At 40.0% G+C, this 6,655-nt stretch overlaps 1 non-coding gene across 1 annotated transcript; it reads right to left on the bottom strand.

The window, feature by feature from the left end:
• Positions 1-1,220: 1,220 nt before the first annotated feature.
• On the bottom strand, positions 1,221-1,327 carry LOC147340696 (U6 spliceosomal RNA). Its single transcript, XR_015160012.1, has one exon. It is a non-coding gene; the product is annotated as a U6 spliceosomal RNA (small nuclear RNA).
• Between the last annotated feature and the right edge of the window lie 5,328 nt (positions 1,328-6,655).

Raw genomic sequence — 6,655 nt, 5'->3', positions numbered from 1 at the left:
TATTAGGAATTCTTTATCAGGTAGAGTCCCTGTCTCTTCCTGTTTCGCTTGGTTTGGTGGGTATTTATCCTGTTCCTTTACCTGCTGGTTATTCCTCTGTCTCTTCATCTTGTTTATATTGCTGTGTTTGGGGTAGCCTTTCTGTATTCTGGCAGTTTATGGAGTTCTCTTTATTGTGGAATTTCCTCGCTGTGGGTGGGGTTGTACAGGTGGCTTGTCAAGGTTTCCTGGTTAGGGAAGCTTGTGTAGGTGTTCTGGTGGGTGGGGCTGGACTTCTTCTCTCTGGAGTGTAATGAAGTGTCCAGTAATGAGTTATGAGATGTCAGTGGGTTTGGAGTGACTTTGGGCAGCCTGTATATTGAAGCTTAGGGCTATGTTCCTGTGTTGCTGGAGAATTTGCATGGTATGTCTTGCTCTGGAACTTGTTGGCTCTTGGGTGGTGCTTGGTTTCAGTGTAGGTATGGAGGCATTTGATGAGCTCTTGTCAATTAATGTTCCCTGGAGTCAGGAGTTCTTTGGTGTTCTCAGGATTTGGACTTAAGCTTCCTGCTTCTGGTTTTCAGTCTTATTTTTACAGTAGTCTCAAGACTTCTCCATCTACACAGCACTGTTGATAAAACATCTAGGTTAAGGATGAAAAGTTCCTCCACAGTGAGGGACACCCAGAGAGGTTCACAGAGTTACACAGAGAAGAGAAGAGGGAGGAGGGTGATAGAGGTGACCAGGATGAGATGAGGTGGAATCAAAAGAGGAGAGAGCAAGCTAGCCAGTAATCACTTCCTTATGTGCGCTCCACAGTCTGGACTGCTCAGAGATGTTCACGGAATTATACAGAGAAGAGAAGAGGGAAGAAGGAGGCAGAGGTGGCCGGGAAGATAAAGGGGGGAATAAAAAGGAGAGAGACAGATCCAGCCAGTAATCAGTTCCCTAAGTGTTCTCCACCATCTGGAACATACAAAGAGATTCCCAGAGTTGGGCAGAGAAGAGAAGGGGGAGGGAGGAGATAGAGACGACTTGGTGGAGACAAAGGAGAGTCCAAAGGGGAAGAGAGCAGTCAAGCCAGTAATCTCGCTCTCAAGTAAAAATGGGTACTGAAGATTGGGTTCCTAAAGGTACAAAATCGATAACAAATACCAAAAAGCAAATATTAAAAATCTAGAGTAAAAGTTGGATTTTCAAAAATACAATAGTAAAGAAAAAGAGAAAAAAAAGTCACACAAAAAAATATAGAACGCTTCATGAATTTGCGTGTCATCCTTGCTCAGGGTCCATGCTAATCTTCTCTGTATCATTCCAATTTTAGTATATGTGCTGCCAAAGCAAGCACTATCATAACATTTTAAATCAACTATCTCTCTCTATATATATAAATCCATTGCCCAGTTTGTAGTTGACTGTTTTTATTGTTATTCTTGAGGTTAGGATTTCTTTTTATCTTCTATATACAGTGCCCTTATCAGAGACATAATTTGCAAAAAATTTTCCCCAATCTGTGAGCTGTGTTTTAATATTGTTCATGGTATCATTTGGAGCCTACACTTTTAAAAATTTTGATGCAGTACAATTTATTTATTTTTTCTTTTGTTACTTGTGATTTTGGTATCATATCTGTCACCATTATCCAAGCCAAGGTCATGAAAATTCACACCTGGGTTTTCTTCCAAGAATTTACTAGTTTTAGTTCTCCCTTTAGTTCTTTGTCCTATTTTGAGTTTGTTTTTGGTGTGAGGTAGGTCTTGTTTATAGTGAATAAAAGAAATTTATTCTTTTGCATGTGGATATCCAGTTGCCTTAGCACAAATTTTTGAAACATACAAAAAAAAAAAAAAGTTCCTTCTCCATTCAATTGCCTTAGCACCCTTGTTGAAAATCAACTGACTATAAATGTTAAAGTTTATTTCTAGATTCTGAGTTCAATATAATTGATCTATATGTTTACCTTTATGCCAATACTACAATTTTCTTCTTCTTCTTCTTCTTTTTTTTTTTTTTTTTTTGGTCACTGTTTCTTTGTAGTGAGTTTTAAACTTTGGAAATGTGAGTCTTCTAACTTTCTCCTTTATTTTCAGGAGCATTTTTATTATTCTGAGTACACTGAACCACTGTATAAATTTGAGAACTAGTTTTGCAATTAAGAAGACCCTGGATAGTTTTATGGGAATTGTGAAGAACCTATAATGAATTTAAGGATGTTGATGTTTTTCATCAACATCGACAGTGCACAAGCACGGGTGGCTGCAACGGCACACAAGTGCGGCCGAGAGGAGCTACCCCACATCCGAGGTCAGGGGCAGAAGCCAGGAGGACCCCATGCCTGAGGGGCGGCGACCAAGAGGAGCTACCCCACATCCGAGGTCAGGGGCGGTGGCTGGGAGGAGCAACCCCACATCCAAAGATTGGTGGCTACACAGGCACAGGAGGACCTAGAGGAGCTACTCCACGTTCAAGGTCAGGAGGGGCAGCAGTGAGGAGATACCCCTCGTCCAAGGTAAGGAAAAGTGGCTGTGCTTTGCTGGAGCAGCCATGAAGAGATACCCCACGTCCAAGGTAAGAGAAACCCAAGTAAGATGGTAGGTGTTGTAAGAGGGCATCAGAGGGCAAACACACTGAAAGCAAAGTCACAGAAAACTAGTCAATCTAATTACACTAGGACCACAGCCTTGTCTAACTCAATGAAACTAAGCCATGCCCTGTGGGGCCACCCAAGACGGTGGGTCATGGTGGAGAAGTCTGACAGAATGTGGTCCACTGGAGAAGGGAATGGCAAACCACTTCAGTATTCTTGCCTTGAGAACCCCATGAACAGTATGAAAAGGCAAAATGATAGGATACTGAAAGAGGAACTCCTCAGGTCAGTAGGTGCCCAATATGTTACTGGAGATCAGTGGAGAAATAACTCCAGAAAGAATGAAGGGATGGAGCCAAAGCAAAAACAATACCCAGTTGTGGATGTGACTGGTGATAGAAGCAAGGTCCGATGCTGTAAAGAGCAATATTGCATAGGAACCTGGAATGTCAGGTCCATGAATCAAGGCAAATTGGAAGTGGTCAAACAGGAGATGGTGAGAATGAACGTTGACATTCTAGGAATCAGCGAACTAAAATGGACTGGAATGGGTGAATTTAACTCAGATGACCATTATATCTACTACTGTGGGCAGGAATCCCACATTTTCAGTGTACAGTTTTGTGATATTAAGTAAATGTAGGTGTTGTGCAACCCCCAAATCATTATTTTTATTATTTTCTAGTTTACTTATTTATTATCATTTTAAAAACTTTTATTATTAGACTATAATTGCTTTACAATGATGTGTTAAGTTTCTGCTGTATAACAAAATGAATAAACTATATGTATACATATATCCCCTACCTCTTGAGCCTCCCTGACACCCTCCATCCTACCCCTCTATGTCATCAGAGAGCACAGAGCTGAGCTCCCTGTGCTATACGGCAGCTTCCCACTAGCTGTCAATTTTACATATGTTGGTGTATGGGCATCCGAGGTGGCGCTAAGTTAAAGAACCCAACCACCAATGCAGGAGACATAAGAGAAGTGGGTTTGATCCCTGGGTCAGGAAGTTCCCTTGGAAGAGGGCATGGAAACCCACTCCAGTATTCTTGCCTTTAGAATCCTATGGACATAGGAGCCTGGAGGGCTAAATTCCATGGGGCCCTCAAAGAGTTGGACATGACTGAAGCAACTTAGCATGGAGTGTGTGTGTGTGTGTGTGTGTGTGTGTGTGTGTATATATATATATGTGTGTATATATATATATATATATATCAATGTACTCTATCAATTTGTCCTACACTCTCTTCCTTGCTGTGTCAGAAGTCCCATTGTCCACATCTGCATCTCTATTCCTGCCCTGAAATAGGTTCATGTAGAATCCTTCTTCTAGATTCCATATACATATGTTACTATACAATATTTGTTTTTCTCTTTCTGATTTCACTCTGTATGACAGACTCTGGGTTCATCCACATCACTATATATGATCCAATTTCATTCCTACTTTGGCTGAGTAATATTCCACACCAAATCTTCTTTATTCATTCATCTGTTGATGGACATTTAGGTTGCTTCCATGTTCTAGCTATTGTAAATAGTGCTGCAATGAACATTCGGGTACATGTGCCTTTTCAAACTATGGTTTTCTCAGGGTATATGCCCTGTAGTGGGATTGCTGGGTCATATGGTAGTTCTATTTCTATTTACACCAGACACAAAAATAAACTCAAAATGGATTAAAGACCTAAATGCAAGGCCAGACACTGTAAAACCCTTAGAGGAAAACATAGACAAAATATTCTTTGACATAAATCACAAAGTATTTGACACACCTCCTAGAGTAATGAAAATAAAAATAAACCAATGGGAACTAATTAAACTGAAACTAGCTTAATTAATTTAATAAACTAATTAAATTTCTTTGCACAGCAAAGAAAATCATAAACAATATGAAAAGGCAATCCTCAGAAAATATTTGCAAGCAATGCAACAGACAAAGGATTAACCTACAAAATGTACAAGCAGCTCACATAGCTCAGTATCAGCAAACAACCCAACCAAAAACTGCGCAGAAGACCCACATAGACATTTGTCCAAAGATATACAGATGGGCCAACAAATACATGAAAAGATGCTGAATATTACTAATTAGAGAAATCCAAATAAAAACTACAATGAGGTATCACCTCACATGAGTCAGAATGGCCATTATCAAAAAATCTACAAACAATAAATGCTAAAGAGGATGTGAAGAAAAGGAAACACTTTTCAATGCTGGTAGAAATGTAAACTGATACAACTGCTATGGAGAGCAGTATGGGGATTTCTCCATTCTATTTGTTTAAAGACTTTGTGAGAAGTTAAGTTATTTTTAAACTTTTTTTTTTTTATTAGAATTTACCACTGAAGCAAAGCATCTGGGCCAGTGCTTTACTTTGTGGGTAGGTTTTATATTTCTAATACAGTGTCTAGCTGTTACGAAAAAAGTGGGTAGAAAGTGAAAGTGTTAGTTGTTCAATTGTGTCTGACTCTTTGCAACACCATGGAATGTAGCCTGCCAGACTCCTCTGTCCACGAGATTCTCCAGACAAGAATACTGAAATGGGTAACCATTCTCTTCTCCAGGGGACCTTCCCAACCCAGGAATCAAACCCAGGTCTCCAGGATTTCAGGCAGATTCTTTGCCATCTGAGTCACCAGGGAAGCTCCCTTGGCCATAATAGATTCATTTATATGTTCTATGTGTCCTTGTAGATATTTATCCACATTATCTAAGTTATCTAATTTGTTGGCATACAATTGTTCATAGCATTCTCTTTTAATTCTTATTTTTCTAAGTTTGGTACTAATGTCCCCTCTTTCATTCCTGCTTTTAGTAATTAATGTAATTTCTCATTTTGTTCTTTGTCAGTCTAGAAAGAGATTTTCCAGTTTTGTTGTTCCTCTTAAGATCATTTTCATCCTGTTGATTTTCTCTATTTTATTAACTTATTCTCTAATCTTTATTAGGCTCCCTGGTGGCTCAAACAGTAAAGAATCTGCCTGCCATGCAGGAGATGCAGATTCAATCCCTTGGAGGGGAAGATCTCCTGGAGAAGGGAATGGCCACCTACTCCAGTATTCTTGCTTGGAGAATTCCATGGAGAGAGAAGCCTGTTAGAACTAAACATGGAACAATGAATTGGTTCAAAATTGGGAAAGGAGTACATTAAGGCTGTATATTGTCACTTTGCTTATTTGACTTATATGCAGAGTACATCATGTGAAATGCTGGACTGGAAGAAGCACAAGCCGGAATCAAGATCGTGGGGAGAAATAGCAATAACCTCAGATATGCAGATAACACTGCCCTTGTGGCAGAAAGTGAAGAGAAATTAAAAATCCTATTGATGAAAGTGAAAGAGAAAAGTGAAACGGCTGGCTTAAAACTCAACATTCATGTATCACTGATCCTGTTCAATTGTCTCAGTGTTCACACTGTCTGCATTATTTACTGAAGAGTAGGCAAGGCATGAGCTAAGAGGATGGAAGGAGAATTGAGGAGCTGTAGAAATTACAGACACACATATTCTCTCCTGACTGACACAGAAGCCATAGAAGAAGCCATAGCATAACCTAACACAACACAACCTCTCTCCTGGCTGGCACAGCAACCATAAAAGTATTCTCTCCTGGCTGATGCAGCAGCTGTAGCAATAGACATGCTATATTCTCTCCTTTCATGGCTGATCCAATGGACACATCAGTAATTGCTGCCACTTTCTAGGTGGAGCTCATAGATCCATGCCACACACAACCCATTACCAAGTGAGTACCTCATGGTGCTCATGCACAGTGCTATGTGATCTCAGCTGCTACATAGTCATTATTTACAAAACATGGGGTGAGAGTGCCTGAACATGCCATCTTGGCCAATTTGCTCTTTCCCTACAATTCAAGAAACAAATACCATGGCATTTGGTCCCATCACTTCATGGCAAATAGATGGGAAATCAATGGAAACAGTGACAGACTTTATTTTTTTGGGCTCTAAAGTCACTGTGGATGGTGGCTGCAGCCATGAAAATAAAAGACACTTGCTCCCTGGAAGAAAAGCAATGACAAACCTAGACAGCATATTAAAAAGTAGAGACATCACTT

The sequence above is a fragment of the Bos grunniens genome, chromosome X (genome assembly GCF_055505025.1).
Source record: "Bos grunniens cultivar Pamir isolate PY7600 chromosome X, Bosgru_T2T1.0, whole genome shotgun sequence".
Classification (NCBI taxonomy): Eukaryota; Metazoa; Chordata; class Mammalia; order Artiodactyla; family Bovidae; genus Bos; species Bos grunniens.
This window is presented reverse-complemented; position numbering and strand designations above follow the sequence as displayed.